Source organism: Gymnodraco acuticeps, unplaced genomic scaffold, assembly GCF_902827175.1.
Source record: "Gymnodraco acuticeps unplaced genomic scaffold, fGymAcu1.1, whole genome shotgun sequence".
Lineage (NCBI taxonomy): Eukaryota > Metazoa > Chordata > Actinopteri > Perciformes > Bathydraconidae > Gymnodraco > Gymnodraco acuticeps.
Genome location: NW_022990132.1, coordinates 38,579 through 62,826, shown reverse-complemented (window position 1 = coordinate 62,826; position 24,248 = coordinate 38,579). Strand labels below are relative to the sequence as shown.

The 24,248-nt window shown below is 41.2% G+C and overlaps 1 long non-coding RNA gene and 1 pseudogene across 1 annotated transcript; both read left to right on the top strand.

Annotated features, from left to right (window-relative positions):
* The first annotated feature begins 964 nt into the window (after positions 1 to 964).
* On the top strand, positions 965 to 1,956 carry LOC117546541. Its single transcript, XR_004569030.1, has 3 exons — positions 965 to 1,182; positions 1,343 to 1,394; positions 1,591 to 1,956. It is a non-coding gene; the product is annotated as an uncharacterized LOC117546541 (long non-coding RNA).
* A 4,039-nt stretch (positions 1,957 to 5,995) lies between these two features.
* LOC117546540 lies at positions 5,996 to 9,738 on the top strand (annotated as a pseudogene).
* Positions 9,739 to 24,248: the final 14,510 nt, after the last annotated feature.

Here is a 24,248-nt window from a genome sequence, read left to right as displayed (position 1 = left end):
ACATGGCGAAAATTTATATTTTAGGGCTGTTTAATGAGATAATGGGTCATTTGCATATTTAAACATGTTATTTCACAAAACTTGTAATACAAAAAACGATTGCCTTAATGTAAGTAATTAACTGGAGACATTTCTAGCTGATATCTTTAAGTTAAAATGACTCTATTCACCTGTAGTGTCTCGCCTTAAATGTCCTCCGTGTTTAAAAGATTTCTCACAGACTGAGCAGCTGAATGGTTTCTCTCTACGTCTTGAATCACTGACAGGGTCTTGCTTATTTCTCTGAGAGTTTGAACCTGGTTCTCTGGTCTCCTTCCAATCAGCCCTGTCTTCAGTCCCAGGTTCAGAAGAGTCTTCAGGGTTGTCCTCAGTCTCAGGTTGTAATTGTCTCTCTGGATCTGAGTTCCTGGCTGGTTCTGGTCCTCCACAGTCCTCTCCATCAGCTTCTGTTTCCAGGTGTTCAGTTTGTCTTTGATGAAGCTGAGAGGACTGAGGTTTCTCTTCATCATCTTCACTCTTCACAGGGACAGGAGTGAAAGTGGACTTGGTGACATCAGCCTCCTCCAACCCTTGAAGCTGCTCTCCCTCCTGACTGCTCCTGAGTTCCTCCTGTTCCTGCTTAATGTGTGGGGGGGGGGGGGCTCTGCGTCCCCCTGGTCCATGTAAGAGAATATTTTAATCTGATCTGTTTATAGAGTTTCTTATAGTTTCTTAGAATCTGTGATACTGCAAACATCTGCTTGTAGTATCAGTCAAAAACTCCTCTGTAGGCTGAGGTCACAGGTCAAAAGCTTCTCCCATATCCTGTGGGGGAAGGGTTTGACCTGGCTGCATTTCCTTGAGACAAGTAGATTATTGTCTCACATCTGCTATTGATTAGGTAAACGCGGGCTTCTGTGAGCCCGCCTTTCCTCGTGTTGATGGGTGTTGGGGCTATTCTGGGGCAGAGATGATTTTGGTGGACCACAGGACGGTGGGAAACTAAGTGATCTCCCGGCCGTATGTGTATGTACTGTGTTCAATAAACTCTCAGTGCTTTGGCTAACGACGTTCCAGACTCCTTCATTCTACCTCAACATTGCAACAACAGAAGTTTATCTTCACAGTCCAGACTGGCGCTCCACTCCTGCTGCTCAGGGGGAACCTCTTCTTTAACCACCACCAGCTGCTGGATGTCTGCAGGTAACAGGAAACACATATTCAGAGAAACTGTAGAGTATTAGAATTTGAAATCTAACCACGATTAACACTTAATTAACTTTGCAGCCTTTTTTCATTCCTTAAATGCTTGCCTATCATTTTGCTAAGTCCCGCCCCCTTTGTTTTTCTGTTGGCTCAATAGACTGTCAATCACACCCTTTTTCCAGATGCCCTGGAGAGTTTCAGGACAACATGTGAGTTAGTACTGTAGCTGATCTAAAACATAGTTTCACTGCCGCTTAGCAAGGCGTCGTCGTTCACGGAGTGTGAGGCCTTAGCCTTATAGTTTGTGACCTGTCCGCAGAGTCGTTAGCTGAGAACTGGTGTTTCTCAGAGTAGTCGTTTAGCATTTCTCACCGCCTCGCTAAACCTGTACTTGAACTCATACAGGTGCATCTCAATACATTGAATATCATGGAAAAGTGCAACAGAAAGTCTGCAGACGATAAAGTGGATATGAAGGAGAGTGAGGACGGGATGGGAGAGGAGGCTCTGAGAGGTTCCTGTGTGACGGCGAGGGGACGAGCCAGAGGAAGAAAGACGATGGGGAGGAAAACGCAAGATGCAAGGGGGCAGGTCCAGACACGGGGGAAGGAATGGAGAATTTAATTTCTCTCTTCCTCTTCGTAATCAACATCTTTTGCTTCATTTAATGGACATGGGCTTAAGAAGAAGGACAGAAGGGAGCAAGCTATTCCTTTGTGTGCCACGGACATTATCTGTTTTCAGGAGACACATTGGGATGAAAGGTGTGTAGAGGATGTTAAGAAGGGGTGGATGGGTGATGTGTTTGTAAATAACGGGGGGGGTGAATGCTGGGGGGGGGGGGGGTAGAGAATGTGAGGAAAGTTGAGGATGATGGTGGAATGATTGGTGTTTGAGTATATGGGGGACGTGTCTAAGCTAATCAATGTATATGCGCCGAATGAGGAAAAGGGGAGGAGGATGTTTTTTGAGGGTTTGGGAAGTGTGGGGAAACTGTATGGTTGTTGGTGATTTCAATGTGTGGTGTGGGAGAATAGATGTGTTTTAAAAGTGATTCTTCACGGGGTATGTTACAAAAGGTAATGAGGGATAACGGTATGAAGGATGTATGGAGGGAGAGAAATGTGTATGGACTGGTTTTTTCTAGGAAGCAGGTGGTTGAGGGGTTTTAAAACAGAGTAGGATTGATCTATCTAGCATTAAGTATAGTAGTGTGAGAAATAAGAGAGAGGGAGAAAAGAGTTGGATAAAGAGGCAGAGAAGGTTGAGGTAGAGACCGGGAGAGATATAGGAGAATATAATAGGTTGAGGGATGAGTTGGGTGAGAGAGAGAGGACGAGGTGTGTGGGAGCAATAGTTAGGAGTAGGGCTAGATATTTAGTGGAGGAGGAGAAATGTACGGGTTCCTTTTTGGGGTTGGAAAAAAAGAAGCATGGTGCCTCTACTTCTGGAGCTATACAAACGTTTAGAAGAGAGGGCTGAATTGCAGGCTATCAATGGGGGTGATCAGTATTTTGTTTAAAAAGGGTAGAATTATAGGCCACTGAGTATGTTAAATAGTGATTACAAAATGTTAGCAAGGGCGTTAGCTAATAGGATCAAGAGGGTGATAGGTACAGTGGTGGGGAGCGTGCAGGCATATAGCATACCGGGCAGGGATATTAGTGACACAATTAGTAGTATAAGGCATGTGATAAGTTATATGAAGGGAGGTAAAGGTGGGGTGGTTGTAAGTTTAGATTTGAATAAAGCATTTGATAGGGTGAATCATGGGTATTTGTTTAAGGTGTTAGAGAAGGCGGGGCTTGGGAGGAGGCTAGTGGGATGGATTAGGAGAGTTTATGGTAGAGCAGTTAGTTGTGTAAAGGTGAATGGGATTTTAACTAATGTGTTTAGGCTAGAGAGGTCAGTCCGGCATGGAGGCCCTCTCTCTGCGACTGGCGGGCCTGCTGCAGCAGAATGAGGATGTGAAGGGAGTGGAGGTACCGGGGGAAAGGAAAGCTCGGTGTATCAGTACGCTGATGACACCACGATAACAGTTAAGGATATGGGGAGCATTAAAGGAGTGTTTGATAGTGTGGATATATATAGTAGGGCTTCAGGGGCGAGGGTATATGGGATGTGTTAAATAAGTGTGGGGGATTGTGGTATTTTGATGAGCTTTAAGAAAGGGTGGATGAGTGAGTTTCAGAGGGAAGTGGTGAGTGCATGGTGGGGGGTTTGTCGAATGTGAGATATGAATGTGTGAGCGCAAAACAATAGTGGAAGCAACCCATCTTCCTGAATCAAAGGATTGTGAAGGAGCAAAAGGTTATCTTCAACAAAAGCATGTTGTATACATGTTTTTTGTTTTAATCATTTTAAATTGAGGGAGACATGATGGGTGTCTCTGATACGTTTTAAAAGGGTAGATTCAGGATTCATGCTTTAATTACTGTATATTGGTACAAAATGTATTGACAGTTACTGTGAGAATCAACAATATCTGATCATTAAACATTGGGCTGCAGTGGTTTAAGAAACGAGGGAAATGAAGATGTTACATCTCAGCTGTCTGTGTGATGTTCATTTTATTTTGTCCACCTCTGCACACTGCTTGTATAGTTTGAATAAAGTCGACAAAGAGCCAATGGATTTTTTTTTAAAACCATTTTTTTTTCTTTTTACAAATGTTTTATCTGAAGTACAGTTTTCACTAGTTCTCAATTTAAGTAAAGTAGCTTAAAAAAATGTACTTGACAATGTACTTGACTATTTCCATTTGTATATTTCTACCTCACTACATTCAACCCAGTCTCACGGCATTTCGTGTTATAGTCACAACATTTAATCGATTGATTCGTGTTCACCAACCCCTTTTTTTGGTGACGATTTTTAAAGCAATGTATTTCTATTGGTAGTATGTTTTTGTCTTTTTGTCCGGTCAGGTCTTGGAAGACCGGAAGCTGTGTGGTTCATAAAAACATGTTCTTACTCAATATCAAGTCACGATTATTGTTTTTATTTTAAATCATATAATGTTGGACTTTTTTTGCCGTCTGTGAGGAAAATAAATGGGGCTCAGAGTCTCGAAATACTGAAATCTGTATTTTTTTAAATCTTTTTTTCCTTTTAATTTGTTATTCTTTTCTAAATAACACACTGTTATTTACTCACCAATAACACACAATTATCCTTGTTTTTATTTATTTGTTTAATTCCATAATCTCTGGCTTTTTTGGCGTCCGTCAGGAACTGAATTTCAAAATAAAAATAACCGGAAACAGACATAAGCCTATAAGGGACATTTTAAGCATCATTGTGATACACAGCCACTGAACTGATTACCCAAGATCCTCAGCTTGAAGCTCGGTGATTGGATGTTTTAGCCGCAATGCATGTAGGGATATGGTGTTAATGCGATATGAAATCCGAAAAACATTTCGGACTTTAGGATGGCCTAAGACAATACAATACCCATAATCCCCAGCTATCATTTGGGACTACAGTCCCCGTGCATGATCCAGACTATCCAAAACTGGAATCGAACAGGACCAGCCCGGATGTGTATTTTGTCTCCAATTTTAAAACTTTTTTTCTCCAATTTTTTTCTTCTTCTGAGATTCAGATTTTTTTCGGAGAATTTCATTTTTTCATTAGCATGCAGCGCTAACATTCAGAGCTAACGCTGTACTGTGTAAAGAAGCAGGAAATAAAAAAAGGAACTTTGAAAAGAGTTTGAGCTCCAAACTGTTTCGGAAATAATAATTGATGTGGTTTGGAACATGATATGGAGTTTAATCACGGCAGCATTTAGCTGAGTTTCTGCTTCTCTCTGCACACATGTAGCTCTGCTGGGGGCGTGGCATCGTAGCTACTGACCCAGAATCAGCACTTTAGTAACAGGCAGAAATAGAAGGGGTGATCTGTTTGGTGTTTGGAACAAAACACTTCATAGACATGATTTTTATATATAACTATCCCTATAATATATGCCTAAAAATAGTATAATTGGAGATCTTTAAAGAGGACCTATTTTGCTTTTTGGGAGGTTTTCCCTCTCCTGTAGTGTTATAGAGTATTAGTGCATGTAAATGGTCTGCAAAGGCTAAAATCCCCTGGAGTTTCTCTCTGTTTGGTATGTTAGTGTACCTGAGCGTCACTCTGCTGCTCCGACTCTCTGGCGGAGACTCGAGGTCTGCTCACGACCTCCTCGTTGCTCTCTGTGTCGGAGGTGTTGGGAGAATCAGATGCAGGAACTCGTCCCGTCTCTGGCCCCGGAAACGGATCCTTTCCAGATGTTTCCGCATGGTGGGCGCCGTTTAGCCGGTTGTTCTCTACCTGAACATGACTGCCGGCAGCACTGCAGACACTGAAGGAGGACAGGAACACATCATTAATATTGTTATTATTATATTAAAGTTCCTAGGATACATTTTGATATATTGCAACATAAATATACATTTGATTTAACTACATATCAGACGTTAGAGCTGTAGTTCGTTTACATCTAAATCCAAAACTAGAGGTGAATACAAATGAATCTGGTTCTAATATAAACTAAGACTGACCTGAATGTGAGTCAACAATCACGTGTCAGTTCTCTCCAATAAAAACCCTTATCAGTCTGTTCAGGGAGGAGGAAGTGTTTCACCAGCTGCTCTTAAACAGGGATCATAACACACAGCCTGTAAAACTGTTGTGAAATCAAGCGGAAGGAGGAAATGCAGTGAGAACATATTCCTACTTGTGCTCAATACACTGTTTGAAAAGCCTCTTGGATCAGTTGTAATGTGCATCGTCACAAAGTTAAATAACAAGCCTCAACAGTTCTTCCTCCACTCCCTCTTGGCAAACTGCCACTGAGAGGAGGGACCACACTGAAAGAGAAGAGTTTCAATTTCCCAGAAATGAAAGCTGGAGATTGTCTGAGCGACAGCAGAGCAGCAGTCTCTGTTTCTCTGAAGAAACACTCGACTCAGTAGCTCTTTTCAACACAGCAGGATCTCTGCAAACTCTGGTGAGTGCACTACAGACACATCACTCACTACATATTTAGTCAAAGCTGGATTGAAATCTGAATCTGACTGTATTACATCCATTTGACCATATGTAGCATTTCCCTCCGAATAATGCTCGTAGGCTTTACTTTACTGATGAATTAGAATGTATTTGTAACTCCAGACCCAACTTGAGAGCTTGAGCCTCTTTTGGGGGTGCTAACATTTAAACACATACAGTCCATTCTTCTCTTTCTCCGCCGTTACATAGAAGATATTACTTTCTCCGTCACGTTGTTTCCAAAGCTACAACCACTTCCTGTCAGCCGCGTTAACTCGCCTTCAAAATAAAAGCATACAAATGAAACAGGAAGTTCACCTAAATTACATTATAAGATATATAAACTGCAACAAAAACAATGCAACACCCCCTTCAGTCTCAAATAGAACACATTGGGTTATCTTCTACACCATATAAAGAACATTATACTATAGAAATGTGTCAGTTAAGAAATTAGCAACAGCCGAAAATACAATGTAAACTCTGGGTGAGGAAGGTTAGACAGAATGCAGCCAAAGCTAGCATTAGCTTAAACTTATTTTCATATTTCCTGGATTTGAAAACATCTTTATAAATGACTTTATTAAACAAAGTAGTATCTAAGTGTTAGATTTGTTCTGGACTGTCCAAAGCAAGGTATCTGGTGTTATGTTACACGATTTTGGAATTTCTTATAAAAATCATAACATTTACATATTTCTTCTAATATAATTGTGACACACTGTGGTGAGCAGCCTTGAGCTTTGAACCCTTCTTTCTCAGCCGCACTGTTTCTGTAATAACTGCTCTCGGCCTTTATACAGCTGATAACGTTTACTGTTAACTATTAACTTCAGTGATGCTCAGCAAGGAGGTTTCACTCCTCTGTTCAACAATGGCAAAATCCCCCAAAATGAATAGAGCTTACACATTGTGTTTTTTAGAGTTTAAACTAAATGCTGCTATGATTTTCCAGATTTTATTTATAATATTAACAAATCATTTTTTAGACTCCATTTCGAATTCTTGCAAACAAAAAAACTAAATGTTTTTGGTTGTTTGGTCTACGTTGTCATTTTCCTCATAGAAATACACCATCTGAACTGCACATTTGAGCCATCTTTAACCCCTTGGTAGAGAATGCTAATTCATGCTAATAACATAACTTGTGCTAATTTTGCAAATTTCCTGAAAAGTTAGCATCCTGCAGTCTCTATGTGCTGGGGACCTTTACTATACATTTCTAACATAAAACGTTGGGGTTGTTAACATTTTCGCGTTCGTAATAGGACTCAAATAGACAATATGTAATTAAGTTGTGTTTCCTCACTTGCTCTGTCCTCAGAGTGTAGACATGTCTGCTGCCAGCTGTCTGTTGACTGAAGATCAGTTTCTGTGCTCCATCTGTCTGGATGTGTTCACTGATCCAGTCACCATACCATGTGGACACAACTTCTGTAAAGCCTGCATCTCTCAACACTGGGATAGAAATGTCCCGAGTCAGTGTCCCAACTGTAAAGAGGTTTTCAACATAAAGCCTGAGCTGCGGGTCAACACTTTCATCTCTGAGATGGCTGCTCAGTTCAGACAGTCAGCTCAACAGAAAGCCAGCAGCAGCAGCTCAGAGCGACAAGTTGTCAAACCAGGAGAAGTTCCCTGTGACGCCTGCACTGGAACCAGACTGAAGGCCCTGAAGTCCTGCCTGGTGTGTCTGGAGTCCTACTGTGAGACTCACCTGGAGCCTCACCTGACAAGAGCAGGCCTGAAGAAACATCAGCTGATCTACCCCGAGGAGAACCTGGAAGGCAGGATGTGTGTGAAGCACGATAAACTGCTCGAGCTGTTCTGTAAGACCGACCAGGTGTGTGTCTGCATGCTCTGCACTGTTTTAGACCACAAGACACATGATGTTGTTCCTCTGAAAGAAGGATATGAAGGAAAGAAGGCTGAGCTGGGGAAGACAGAGGCTGAAACTCAGCAGATGATCCAGAAGAGACGACTGAAGATTCAGGAGATGAATCGCTCAGTGGAGCTCAGTAAGGAAGGAGCAGACAGAGAGATAGCAGATGGTGTTCAGGTCTTCACCGCTCTGAAGGAGTCTGTTGAGAGAAGCCAGGCCGAGCTCATGGACACCATCAAAGAGAAGCAGAGAGAGACAGAGGAACAGGCTGAAGGCTTCATCAAAGAGCTGGAACAGGAAGTCTCTGAGCTGAAGAAGAGAAGCTCTGAGGTGGAGCAGCTCTCACGCTCTGAAGACCAGCTCCACCTCCTCCAAAGTTTCACGTCCCTGAACGCTGCTCCACCCACCAAGAACTGGACAGAAGTCAGGGTCCGTCCACCTTCATATGAGGGGACTGTGAGGAGAGCTGTGACTCAGCTGGAGGAGACGCTCAGTAATCAGATGAAGAAGCTGCTTGAGGTGGAGCTGAAGAGGGTCCAGCAGTCTGAGGTGGAGGTGACTCTTGATCCTGATACAGCACAACCCAAACTCATCCTGTCTGCTGATGGAAAACAAGTGAAACATGGTGATGTGAAGAAGAATCTCCCAGACAATCCAGAGAGATTTAATACTTGTACTTGTGTCTTAGCAAAGCAGAGTTTCTCTTCAGGAAGATGTTATTACGAGGTTCAGGTTGAAGGGAAGACTGACTGGGATCTAGGAGTGGCCAGAGAGTCGATCAACAGGAAGGGACATCATCTCACTATCTCCTCAGGATGGTTACTGGACGATAGTGTTGAGGAATGGAAATGAGTACACAGCAGGTGCTGTTCCTTCAGTCCGTCTCTCTCTGAAGTCTCAGCCTCAGAAGGTGGGGGTATTTGTGGATTATGAGGAGGGTCTGGTCTCCTTTTATGATGTTGATGCTGCAGCTCTGATCTACTCCTTCACTGGCTGCTGCTTCAAAGAGAAACTCTACCCATACTTTAGTGCTTATAACAACAAATGGTGGTAAAAACTCTGCCCCTCTGATCATCTCTCCTGTCAATCACACCGAGTAGAACAACCCTTTGATTTGAAATCAGGTTCAATATCATGTAATGTTATAAATGGATGTGTTTTAGGGGATGGGCGTTGTTTACACTTTATTATCAGATTGTGATCAATGCATTTTTTTCTTTAAATGTTTTCGTTGCTACTAAAACAGCAAACCGATTTGACTACAAATATTGGAAACGATCTGATGAATTCTAAAAACTCTATTACCTGCCTTTGAAATCATCTAGAGCAACATATTCAAAATGAGAAGCTTTTGTACTTTCCAAACATGTTGTAGTAGCCACATATGAAGCCATTTCTGTGTTTGTTACGATACATGTTTTTTGAGTCACTATAGGTGGTGGGCGTGTCATTGGATTTATGTGGTGACGTTTGTGCTTATATCCGGTTGCTTTTACCTGCGCACTTTGTATAGATGGGGGAGTGAGCTAGAGAAGGACAATTTTTGTTGACCGCACGCACGCACGCATACAAGGATATACGTATATGGATATAGAATATTGCATTTTTGCTTTGGAAATAAAAGGTCAAACGCATACTGTGTTGGAAAGACTGAGTTTTTGCGCGTCCACAGTGTTTTTTCTCTTGTTTAGTCCCTCGCGGCACTTTGTTTAAGATTTTTGCCGCAATACATGTGTTGATGTTAAATCTAACAATTTCCACATTAAGCTACTTTATACTTTTACTTCACAAAATGTTTTGGGCAAATGTTGTACTTTTACTGTTTTCATTTATTTAAGACTTACGTTAATAGCTACTTTGCAGATTTACGGTTATAAATACAATTTTAATTCCACAAAATAATGATGGTGTATTGTTATAGGTTACCCAGCAGTAAATAAAATAATAAAAATAAACCCTATCTTTACCAGATGCAACATTAAAGTGAAGAACACATGATGCATCAATAAATACAGTAAAATACAATCCTTTAATACAAAGATGAGCCACACATAATGGGTACTTTTAGTACTTAAAGTATATTTTAGTACCCCTGTACTTGAGAGCAAATTGAATTGAAGGACTTAAACTATTTCTACTTTTACTTCAGTAACTATCTGAGTACTTCTTCCACCACCGCCAAGTAGCAAGTAAAGTTAAAGGCTCAGTCAGGAGGGGCTTGGACTGGGAGCTGTAGGGTCGCCGGTTCAAGTCCCTGAACAGACTTAGAGTATGGACTGCTACTTGGAGAGGTCCCAGTTCAGCTCCTGCCCTGTCGTGGTGCCCTTGAGCAAGGCACCAGACAACCCCCCACTCCCATTGCTCCCCGGGCGCTGTACAATAGCTGCCCAGTGCTCCTGGTACTAGGATGGGTTAAAAGCAGAGAACACATGTCACTGTGTGTGCTGTGTGCTCTGCATGTGTGACCATTAAAGAGGGTTTCATCCCTCCCAATATATATATATTAAAACAAATAATTAAATCTTTAATTTGCATAATGACAAACATCTAATTTAAACAATGACTTTGACCAATAAATTATAACATAGTTTCTTTTAACTAGACGTATTGAACATAATTGAATTCGGCATTAACACCAATAACAAGCATCGCTTTCTTCCCATGTAACATTTATATTTAGATTGATTGTTATGGTTACATTTTGTGCACGTTTTAAATTGAGGACATGTGAGCGGAATAGATGAGAGGAAGTATTTGACTAATAGAATGTGAATTATCATTTTCTACACCTTGTTTTTGTCTGCATTTTATTGAAATGTACATGAAAACAGCGAACGGGGTTTGGCACACGTAACGCCCCAGACGTTAGCGTGATAACACGGTTGGAATTGGGCCGTTAACGTAATAAACGGTAAGTAAACTCATGTATTTACCCTTTAAGCTTTGAATAAGGGACGAATTCCTCCATTTCTCGCTGGTTATAACATGTCCGTAAGGAGGGACCGCATTCAGCAGAGAAGGCGCTTTGCTCTCCATTAAATCACAACTGTTAATACAATATAATATATATATAGAGAGAGAGTATTGAAACTGTATCCATGGAGACGAGTTAGCTGACCGACATGTCTGTTTTGTTGCCTCCAAAACATCAAAATGTCTTCTTCGTCTGCAGTTCAGTCAGTAGTGCGGCAGACGGCTCATCATCGCCCCCTGCAGGACAACTCAGATATCTTTTTGATAATTCTGACTCTTCACAATTTATTTTTTAAAGAAAATTCAGACTTTTCTTATTTATTTATTTTATTCTGACTTGTCTGATTATTTTTTTTAATTTTTACTTTTCTGAATTTTGGGGAGATTCAGATTTTTTTCATAATCCTGACTTTTTTTTGGATAATTTTAACTATTTTATTTGAAATGATATATACATGAGAAATCTGACAATTTTTTATCTTAATTCATAATGTTGAGTTTGTGGGTATACGTGTTTAACATTTGAACATTTGAATTTCGAATAAATAAATACATATTTAATATTCACCTATTCTATACCGCTAGAAAAATGAATTCATGCTGGGTTATGCTTATTTTTAGGCACACTCTCAACTGGGTGAAATATTAACAAATAGCCCAGGCAAATAATAAGAATAAGGGTTTCTAATCTGCTTAAATACTTTTGTTTATTCAGAGGTTACAAAACCGTCAAATTGTAATATGAAATGTTTTAGGAAGAATAATATGTTTAAGTGAGAAATTAATTTAACTTCTGTTAGACAGCTATCATACTGAATACATATTTACTGTGAATGTATGCAACAATGTATGACATATAGCTGACTAACAGAAGTTAAATCAATTTCTGACTTATTCTGACAATGTACGTAACCCCAAATAAAAGAACCCAATAAAAAGAGTTGTTAAATAATAGTGAAGTCACGTTGTGATAACAATAAGTCATCTCTCTCGAGTTTTCATTTTGTGTTTTTCCAAAAGCCACTGTGTCAAGTGTCCTACTTGAGTTGCCGTATGTAGTTGTCAAATATGGCGGACATCTCGCACATGCGCACTGCAGATAGGGCAGGGAGGCATATCGGGCATTGACAACCACACCTGCAGAAGCTCGGAAACAGGTACGTTTTACTGGTTGAATAAGATGGAACTCAAACGAACGTGAAACATGTAAAACAAAACCTGTTTAAATCAACACTTGTCGAATTTGCCTTCAATTCGGAGCACTTTTTAAAAATTGTTTTAGTTATCGGTGAACTAATGCTAGCTCAAGTTAGCTCACGTTAGCTAAAGTAAGCACGTGTTAGCCGACATGTGCTTCTCGCTCTTGGGGGCAAAATGTCGACCTTAGCTATTCATTCTTATTTTGATGTTTAGTAAACACGTTGCCAGCTTAGTGAACCCGGAAATGTCGAGTACCCCAAAAGTTTAATGATAGAAATGTGTGGTAGGGTCCCCAGCACATAGAAACTGCCGGATGCTAACCGGCATGTTGGGCAATTAGCACAATTAGCATAAGTTGCATGAATTAGCATATATCCCAAAATAGTCAAACATAATAATAACTTGGCCGATTTGGACATTTTAGGAGTGGTTTTGGGGTTATTGAGGATGCTGAATCCATTTTCAGGACCCAGAAGGTCAGTTTTAAGTATAAAGTGTAGGGATGCACCGAATATTCGGCCACCGAAAATTATCGGCCGAAAATGGTTAAAAAGGCCCTTTCGGCCGAAAGGGTTTTAGCACCGAAAAAATATCACCGAATGTCAGAACAGACTTACGTTGGTAACCTAACGTGTTGTTGTGATGACGTAATAAAGACGCGGCGACCATGCTCGCGGCTGGCTCACAGGGGGGGGGACATTGACCTTTGTCATCGAGATTGCCCTGAGCCTTTAACAAATCGTATTAAATAATCTGATGACAGACTGTAAACAGAATAGCTGAAATGTTAACAAACTAAATAACTCAGTTTCCTCTAATCATTAACCCATGTTTGTATCATGTAGTTAACTCCGTGTGTTGCTGCTAGCATACATAACACCTGACGTGGAAACGTTACTCGTGATGGAGCTACAGAGCTGCTAGAAAGACGGTCGAACCCGGTGCATTCCTCCGTCTGCATGCGGTGCACTTTTGCTAAATGTTTAGACAAATTGCTCGTGCTTACATGCTAAACTCTTATTGCACTTATGGTAACAAGTATTCTCCACATCGAGACGGGTAAAGTTTAACCACACCTCGGAGCGCGTTCTCTCCGCCATCTCCGCAGTGTGCTCCGCTGCATGTAGCAGCTGCGTGTGTGTAAACTGCCCCGCCCCCTCGCACACAGACGGGAGAGAGATCTCGTCTGATCGAAAATACATCATAGACGCATTTGTTGTCTTTGCATATTAGAAACGAGTTGGCGACACTAAGACTGCGATATAATGTTTTTTAGCAATAATACATGACATATATAAATGTACTGTATGCATTCAAAAGTGCTGAATAAATGTTTTATGGACCCATAATAGTGATTATTATTTAAGTGAAGTTTTGCCATAATCATGTCTATTTCCATAATCAGGTAGCTGAACAACATTGGTAAAAAATGTATACATTATATATATATTTCTATTAATCATTTTCGGCCTTTCGGCATTCGGTTTTCGGCCAACTGTTTCCTATTTTCGGTATCGGTTTCGGCCAAGAATTTCCCATTCGGTGCACCCCTAATAAAGTGGCGATATTTGTATTCTCTGTGGGCTGATTTTGACTACCATGAATAGTGTTGCAACCATTGGAAATGGAGAGAACAAGATGAAAAGTATTACCGCTACTGTGGACACATTTTCAAATAAGGATAAGATAAGTTGTACTTTAATGATCCCAAATTGGGACGTTTTTTTGCGTTGAAGCAGCATAACAAATGACCAAATAGGCAATCTGACCAATCCAAATTATCCAGAGTCCCCTAAATCTGCCAAATAGACCCAAAATGTATCAAAATCAGCCCATGGAGAGTACAAATTGGTCGCTTTCTGACTGGAATCTAAAACAAATTGAGGGAGGGATCACTATAGAGGAGATTTTGCAAGCTAGTGGACATTCATTTGAATAGAGGCGAAGTCCCGCCCATCTACTTCCGCCCCATGGGACCTTATTTCTGAGAAATGATGCATTGAAGTCAATGGAGAGAGAAAGATTATCTTTCGATCCCGAATTGTGCCACGAATTACACATCTGATGTTTGTCAATCTTAAAAAATCATTTCCATGTCAAAAAGTCACAGTTTGTCGTAAAACTGTTGAAATATAAGACGATGAAAAATACGCAACTAGAAAGACTACAACTCCCAGAGTCACGTAAGTGTAATACTTTCCGCCTCGTTCTGAAAGAAAGAAGTGAAGTGTTCCAACGTGACGGCCGTCTTGGTGTGTTGTGCGAGACGGGAGATGTAGTTCATTGAGCGTTTCACACACAAAAAAGTGTTGATTCACAGTTTTACGACACATTTCTTTTTTTTTGACTTGTAAAATTATCTTTTAAATTGACAAACATCATATGTGTAATTCTTTTTTTTTTACATACTTTTTCTGAAATAAGGTCCCATGGAGCTCCCCCGAGGGACTTCGCCTCTCTATAATGCTGAATCATCATGTTAACCACATAGCTATCATCTGCCTCAAACAGTCCTGATGCTCTTCTAGGTGATCACACATCCTGTCATGTTCACAGCTACAGTTGGGATACCTTTGTTATCACGTTACTCTCATACTGGAAGAGGACATTCAGTGTTTTCCCAACAGAAAACAACCATATTTACGTCTCCTATATTTCTCCTTGTCCTCAGTTTGTTCCCAGTGATCCCAGGAGGAGTGGGATCCTGGTGCACTCCTTCCTCCCAGTGGAGCCCTGCAGCAGCCTGGACGACGCCCCCATCACAGACTCTCTCCGCTGGGTAAAATATAACGTGCTCTTACTTTAGTTTCAGGCTGTTTGTACTTACATATAACACAGATAGTCCAAATGCTAGAAAAAGCACGACAAATGTAATTTGATAATTGGGGAGAAGAGCTTAGGGTCCTGCGTTGGTCTCAAGTCAATGTAATCACTGATACACGGCGCCATTCAACACATATGGGCTTTAAAGGTGTTCTGTCATGCAAAATGCACTTTTGTACCACAAGGTGGTTCCCACATCTCTAAAAACGGGGGAACAACGGAGCTGATCCAGATTTGCTGCCGATATGACGTAATATCTGAGATGTGGACCCACGGCCCAATCAGAAACGTTGCTATCAGAATCAAATGAGCGACTGTTTTGGACGTAATATGGTCTTTGTTTTACATTAGCATCGCTAACACTCAGAGCTAACCTGTACTGGAGAGCATGTGTGTGAAGAAGCAGGAAATAAAAAGGAACTCACCTTGTGGTATAACCGGAAAGAGAAAAAGAGTTTGAGCTCCATACTGTTTCAGAGATAATCCTTGATGTGGTTTGGAACATGATATGGAGTTTAATCACGGCAGCATTTAGCTGAGACTCTGGGGAGAATTCTCTTGCATTCATTATGTTTTTAAAGCTATGGACCCAGAATCAGCTCTTTTGAAACAGGGCTGAAACAGAGGGGATTATGGGTAATGCTGCAATGATCTGTTTGGTGTTTCAGCCAATCAGAGACAGGCTCTGGATATATCTGAGACCTGTGATATGTTGATGAAGAACAGTGTAATCGGGGACCTTTAAGAAAAGATGGAACTTTATTTATCTCCTCGGGGAAATCCAGGCGTTTATAGCAGCAACAGGGTCAGAGTTAAAAACAGGATTCACACAAGGTAAACAAAGAGACAATAGAATATAAATTAAAATAATAATACAACAAAAATAAAGTGATAAGTAACTATTGAAAAGAGATATCACAGTGAAAAGTTGAGCATTTGAATGAACATGAATATATTTACATAAGTGTGCAGGTGTGAGTGCAAAGTCTTTACAATTCTTTACTCAAGGGTTATTTTTGATTGAACAGAACACCAATAATGAAACAGCATGATGACTGCAGTTTCAAAAAGCAGGAATAATCCTCAAATTCCATCTGAACTCTGAATGAGCTGATTGTAATCTGCTGTAAAACACTAACAATAATGCAGGAATGTGAGTCTGTTTCAAAGGCATTTTTCTTTTAGTTCGGTTGGGTGATATAAACAGAACTAGGGATGTCCCGATCACCTTTTTTTGCTTCCGATCATTTGATTTTGACAATTTCCGATCTTTATGCAATGCATTAAGAGAAAGAGAAAGAAAAGGTAACAGATAACGGCTGGTCATCCAACGCGATGAACTCAGCTCTCTTGGCTGTTATTTTTGTGGCCTTTTCACTGCTCTGGGGCAGTTTCTCTTTCCTTTTAAAAGTCTCTGAAAGGTTGCTTCAGTGCCGTTACCTGAGTGGCCGCTGTGTACTCGTCCTGTTGTTGTTGGTGTTTGTTTCTCAGGTGGAGTATTAGATTGGTCGTGTTGAACGTAGCTCTGTTCTTTCTACCACGCGGAACCTCCGTCTTGCAAACATTGCATCTGGCTGTTACACTGCCTTCGCTTTCAATTTTATAATACTTCCCAACTCCTGACATTTTCTCTGTCCCGACTCCCGAGTCACCAGCTGAACGTAGCCTCTCGTTAGCTGCTACTATTAGACACTGCGCCCACTCTGTTGCTTTGAGAGAAATAAGCAACCAGGTCTGAAGACAAGCCCAAAAGAACAGCAACACATGATGTTGTGTAATTTTAAACCAAAACTAAGGTCTCAGGATGACTTTAAGACGTGAACATGGTCATTTTTGTTTTGTAACATTACATTTAAAAAATCCCAAGCCCCGATTTTTTTTCCCTCCCGATTCCGATCTTTTGAAAATCACGTGATCGGATCGGGACATCTCTAAACAGAACAGAATAAAACTGAAAACATCGTAAATATTCTCTATATTAATAAGTCATTGGTTCTTCTTTCAGACCAGAACAGACTGATAACTCAACAGGAACTGTCAAAACATCCCAATGGAAATTTAAAGGGTTAAAGGCTCCATGTCATGGCCATTTCTACTGATCATAATTCCATTGTTGAGGTCTACTAGAATAGATTTACATTGTTCAATGTTCCAAACTCACATTGGTTTCTCATCCAGCATCTGTATAGTATGTGTATTCACTCTGTGCGCCCACTGTGCTCTGATTGGTCAGCTCGCCCACTCTGTTCTGATTGGTCCACCACCGTTATAGCTGAACATCAGTGAGTATGTTTTACAATGGCGTTTGTTAGCAACCAGGAAATTACACCAGTAAGGACAAACGGATGAGAATGCTGCGTGGGGTCTGGGTGCCGTGTTGGCGGGACGTTGCGGGGCTCGCTGCTCCGCTCTTTGAGACTCGAGGAGCGGACAGTGTGAGCTGGGTTACTGGTGTCGTTTCCTGGTTGCTGCGTGGGGTCTGCGAGACAGCGAGACACCGCGGAACTCAGCCTGAACTGTGAGTGGAGATCCACGGAGCCGCGGCTGAGAAAAGATAAGGCTGAGTGTGTGTGTGAGAGGAGCTCCACGAATTGGTCCATTTGGACCTGGGCATGGTTACGACACTATACTCAGGAAGAAAACAATGGAAAAAGAGAAATCTCCAACGAGGCGTTCTGGGGCAGCACAGACAGGTCTTCTCTGTGTTAGAGTTTTACTCGCTTCAGGGTGTACTTTGAGGGTTTGTGACTCTGCAGACCGTTTACATGCAGAAAAACCATCATAACAACAAGTGGACGGGTCAGAACCAGAAAAGCATGACATGGGACCTTTCAAAGTCACAACATTTTTTGTCAAACTGAGTTTATGCATGCAGACAGATTTTTCTCATGTGAATTGTCGTGGGACTAACTAATTGTCCTCTTTTTTTTGTTGCACATGCAGATTTGACTTGGAAAATGTCAGGTTCAGAAGAGTCTCCAGTCCCAGGTTCAGAAGAGTCTCCAGTCCCAGGTTCAGAAGAGTCTCCAGGGTCAGGTTCAGAAGAGTCTCCAGTCCCAGGTTCAGAAGAGTCTCCAGTCCCAGGTTCAGAAGAGTCTCCAGTCCCAGGTTCAGAAGAGTCTCCAGTCCCAGGTTCAGAAGAGTCTCCAGGGTCAGGTTCAGAAGAGTCTCCAGTCCCAGGTTCAGAAGAGTCTCCAGTCCCAGGTTCAGAAGAGTCTCCAGTCCCAGGTTCAGAAGAGTCTCCAGTCCCAGGTTCAGAAGAGTCTCCAGTCCCAGGTTCAGAAGAGTCTCCAGGGTTGTGCTCAGTCTCAGGTTATAAATGTCATCTGTGGAAACCGTAGCACTGTAAAAAGCACGACCAATCATTTCAATCAATAGGATACGGCTGTAATAGGCCTAAGGCCTTTTAGTCGCTCATAAATAAGTAGATCACTGTTCTTTATATACTATGGATGCTGGCAACAGTCACATAGTCCAAATGTGGCCCGGCTAAAGTAACTGGATGGCCTGTCAGCCTTCCATCTATGCACAAACTTATCTCGTGCCCTCATTGGTCATGTGTGCGTTTGTGTGTGTTGGAGGAGGGGCTCTGTAAGGAAGTGGCAGATTTTTTTCCGGCTGTGTATTTTCAAATTCTAGCGCACTGGAGCTGGTTTCTCCAAAATTACCTACCCCACCTTTAAGGCGAGACACGGCAGGCAAAAACATAGTTTTTCATGCACTGGTCAATTTTGAGATTTTGTGCTATTTTGATTCCATAACATGTTTTCTTTCAGGCTTTTGGAAGGAAAACGTGCAAAATACACATTTAGATGTTTATTTTTTACTATAGTTTGTCTATTTGCGTCTGTAGATTTCTCCTAAATTCAGCAAAAGTTAGAATTCTAACATAAAGTACCGCGACCGCTGTGTGCAGCATGTCAAAGGAGATATCGCTGGAAAGCTCCGTCTCTCCTGCACAATCTCATCGGATCCAAATATGGTCATCTCCTTTGTATCAGCAACCAATCGTGAAAGCACAAAGGGGTCTTAAACCAAAAAACTAAATCTCATTGGCTGGTGTCAATTTCTGACAACGTGATTCGTTCAGATGCGTCACGTGATGTGCTAAAACACTTCCTGGTTTAGTTTCCGCTGGAAATTTAAATCTCAAAATGGCGAAAGAACAGCAGAAAAAAAATTCACAGAGAAGACGACAACAATTGTCACTTGCACGAAGCAAGTTTATACAAAAAACAAATGACCCCGAACATGAAATACCTTCACAGAGTGCGTTGATGCGCAAGCTGTCATCCAAAGAACAGGAGGGTTTAGCTAGCGCCTCACTGCAATCTTTAAAGGTTGTTTTCTCAAAATGAGTTTTTACTCATATTCTGAGTGAGAAATGTCCACTTCAGTTGCACTTACATACACCAAACCTTCCAGTTTTATTACTATTAATATTATGAAGGCTTTTACTGAACGGTTTGTTTATATATAATTCATAGCCTGAATTATACAACATGTTATACCTAAAAACATGGCGAAAATTGATATTTTAGGGCTGTTGACAGTATTTTCTGATTTATGGAGTGATACAAAGAGATATCCAAAATCCCTTCTGTTAGAACTTTAGATTCTAATATGACTACAAAATGAAATAAGAATTTTGAACCTGGCTTTATCCAAAGTTCCGATTTGTGTTCCGGAAATGTATTAAAATATGCGCATATTTAATGAGATGATGGCTCATTTGCATATTTAAACATGCTATTTCAGAAAACTTGTAATACAAAAAACAATTGTCTTAATGCAAGTAATTCACTGGAGAAATCTCTAGCTGATATCTTTAAGTAAAACAAATTACTCTATTCACCTGTAGTGTCTCGCCTTAAATGTCCTCCGTGTTTAAAATATTTCTCACAGACTGAGCAGCTGAATGGTTTCTCTCTACGTCTTGAATCACTGACCGGGTCTTGCTTATTTCTCTGAGAGTTTGAACCTGGTTCTCTGGTCTCCTTCCAATCAGCCCTGTCTTCAGTTCCAGGTTCAGAAGAGTCTTCAGGGTTGTCCTCAGTCTCAGGTTGTAATTGTCTCTCTGGATCTGAGCTCCTGGCTGGTTCTGGTCCTCCACAGTCCTCTCCATCAGCTTCTGTTTCCAGGTGTTCAGTTTGTCTTTGATGAGGCTGAGAGGACTGAGGTTTCTCTTCATCATCTTCACTCTTCACAAGGACAGGAGTGAAAGTGGACTTGGTGACATCAGCCTCCTCCAACCCTTGAAGCTGCGCTCCCTCCTGACTGCTCCTGAGTTCCTCCTGTTCCTGCTTAATGTGTGTGGGGGGGGGGGGGGGCTCTGCGTCCCCCTGGTCCAGACTGGCGCTCCACTCCTGTGCTCAGGGGGAACCTCTTCTTTAACCACCACCAGCTGCTGGATGTCTGCAGGTAACAGGAAACACATATTCAGAGAAATTGTAGAGTATTAGAATTTGAAATCTAACCACGATTAACACTTAACTTTGCAGCCTTTTTCCATTCCTTAAATGCTTGTCTATCATTTTGCTAAGTCCCGCCCCCTTTGTTTTTCTGTTGGCTCAATAGACTGTCAATCACACCCTTTTTCCAGATGCCCTGGAGAGTTTCAGGACAACATGTGAGTTAGTACTGTAGCTGATCTAAAACATAGTTTCACTGCCGCTTAGCAAGGCGTCGTCGTTCACGGAGTGTGAGGCCTTAGCCTTATAGTTTGTGACCTGTCCGCAGAGTCGTTAGCTGAGAACTGGTGTTTCTCAGAGTAGTCGTTTAGCATCTCTCACCGCCTTGCTATACCTGTACTTGAACTCATACAGGTGCATCTCAATACATTGAATATCATGGAAAAGTGCAACAGAAAGTCTGCAGACGATAAAGTGGATATGAAGGAGAGTGAGGACGGGATGGGAGAGGAGGCTCTGAGAGGTTCCTGTGTGACGGCGAGGGGACGAGCCAGAGGAAGAAAGACGATGGGGAGGAAAACGCAAGATGCAAGGGGGCAGGTCCAGACACGGGGGAAGGAATGGAGAATTTAATTTCTCTCTTCCTCTTCGTAATCAACATCTTTTGCTTCATTTAATGGACATGGGCTTAAGAAGAAGGACAGAAGGGAGCAAGCTATTCTTTTGTGAGCCACGGACATTATCTGTTTTCAGGAGACACATTGGGATGAAAGGTGTGTAGAGGATGTTAAGAAGGGGTGGATGGGTGATGTGTTTGTAAATAACGGGGGGGTGAATGCTGGGGGGGGGGGTAGAGAATGTGAGGAAAGTTGAGGATGATGGTGGAATGATTGGTGTTTGAGTATATGGGGGACGTGTCTAAGCTAATCAATGTATATGTGCCGAATGAGGAAAAGGGGAGGAGGATGTTTTTTGAGGGTTTGGGAAGTGTGGGGAAACTGTATGGTTGTTGGTGATTTCAATGTGTGGTGTGGGAGAATAGATGTGTTTTTAAAAGTGATTCTTCACGGGGTATGTTACAAAAGGTAATGAGGGATAACGGTATGAAGGATGTATGGAGGGAGAGAAATGTGTATGGACTGGTTTTTTCTAGGAAGCAGGTGGTTGAGGGGTTTTAAAACAGAGTAGGATTGATCTATCTAGCATTAAGTATAGTAGTGTGAGAAATAAGAGAGAGGGAGAAAAGAGTTGGATAAAGAGGCAGAGAAGGTTGAGGTAGAGACCGGGAGAGATATAGGAGAATATAATAGGTTGAGGGATGAGTTGGGTGAGAGAGAGAGGACGAGGTGTGTGGGAGCAATAGTTAGGAGTAGGGCTAGATATTTAGTGGAGGAGGAGAAATGTACGGGTTCCTTTTTGGGGTTGGAAAAAAAGAAGCATGGTGCCTCTACTTCTGGAGCTATACAAACGTTTAGAAGAGAGGGCTGAATTGCCGGCTATCAACGGGGGTGATCAGTATTTTGTTTAAAAAGGGTAGAATTATAGGCCACTGAGTATGTTAAATAGTGATTACAAAATGTTAGCAAGGGCGTTAGCTAATAGGATCAAGAGGGTGATAGGTACAGTGGTGGGGAGCGTGCAGGCATATAGCATACCGGGCAGGGATATTAGTGACTCAATTAGTAGTATAAGTTATATGAAGGGAGGTAAAGGTGGGGTGGTTGTAAGTTTAGATTTGAATAAAGCATTTGATAGGGTGAATCATGGGTATTTGTTTAAGGTGTTAGAGAAGGCGGGGCTTGGGAGGAGGCTAGTGGAATGGATCAGGAGAGTTTATGGTAGAGCAGTTAGTTGTGTAAAGGTGAATGGGATTTTAACTAATGTGTTTAGGCTAGAGAGGTCAGTCCGGCATGGAGGCCCTCTCTCTGCGACTGGCGGGCCTGCTGCAGCAGAATGAGGATGTGAAGGGAGTGGAGGTACCGGGGGAAATGAAAGCTTGGTGTATCAGTATGCTGATGACACCACGATAACAGTTAAGGATATGGGGAGCATTAAAGGAGTGTTTGATAGTGTGGATATATATAGTAGGGCTTCAGGGGCGAGGGTATATGGGATGTGTTAAATAAGTGTGGGGGATTGTGGTATTTTGATGAGCTTTAAGAAAGGGTGGATGAGTGAGTTTCAGAGGGAAGTGGTGAGTGCATGGTGGGGGGTTTGTCGAATGTGAGATATGAATGTGTGAGCGCAAAACAATAGTGGAAGCAACCCATCTTCCTGAATCAAAGGATTGTGAAGGAGCAAAAGGTTATCTTCAACAAAAGCATGTTGTATACATGTTTTTTGTTTTAATCATTTTAAATTGAGGGAGACATGATGGGTGTCTCTGATACGTTTTAAAAGGGTAGATTCAGGATTCATGCTTTAATTACTGTATATTGGTACAAAATGTATTGACAGTTACTGCGAGAATCAACACTATCTGATCATTAAACATTAGGCTGCAGTGGTTTAAGAAACGAGGGAAATGAAGATGTTACATCTCAGCTGTTTGTTGTGTGATGTTCATTTTATTTTGTCCACCTCTGCACACTGCTTGTATAGTTTGAATAAAGTCGACAAAGAGCCAATGGATTTTTTTTTTTAAACAGTTTTTTTGTCTTTTTACAAATGTTTTATCTGAAGTACAGTTTTCACTAGTTCTCAATTTAAGTAAAGTAGCTTAAAAAAATGTACTTGACTATTTCCATTTGTATATTTCTACCTCACTACATTCAACCCAGTCTCACGGCATTTCGTGTTATAGTCACGACATTTAATCGATTGATTGATTGATTGATTCGTTCACCAACATGATTTTCCCCTTTTTTCGTGTCACACAGAACGATTTTTTTAAAGCAATGTATTTCTATTGGTAGTATGTTTTTGTCTTTTTGTCCGGTCGGGTCTTGGAAGACCGGAAGCTGTGTGGTTCATAAAAACATGTTCTTACTCAATATCAAGCCACGATTATTGTTTTTATTTTAAATCGTATAATGTCGGACTTTTTTTGTCGTCCGTTAGGAAAAGCAATGGGGCTCAGTCTCAAAATACTGAAATCTGTATTTTTTTAAATCTTTTTTTCCTTCAAATTTGTTATTCTTTTCTAAATAACACATTGTTATTTACTCACCAATAACACACAATTATCCTTGTTTTTATTTATTTGTTTAATTCCATAATCTCTGGCTTTTTTGGCGTCTGTCAGGAACTGAATTTCAAAATAAAAATAACCGGAAACAGACATAAGCCTATAAGGGACATTTTGAGCATCATTGCGATACACAGCCACTGAACTGATTACCCAAGATCCTCAGCTATGGTTTAAGCTCGCTGATTGGATGTTTTAGCCGCAATGCATGTAGGGATATGGTGTTAATGCGATATGAAATCCGAAAAACATTTCGGACTTTAGGATGGCCTAAGACACTACACTACCCATAATCCCCAGCTATCATTTGGGACTTTTCTTTTTTTCTGGGATTCATATTTTTTTCGGAGTATTTCATATTTTCGGATGAGGATAGAATGGGTGATCTGTTTGGTGTTTTGAACAAAACACTAAATAGACATGATTTGTATACATAACTATACCTATAATATATGCCTAAAAATATTATAATTGGAGATCTGTAAAGAGGACCTATTTTGCGTTTTGGGCGGTTTTCCCTCTCCTGTAGTGTTATAGAGTATTAGTGCAT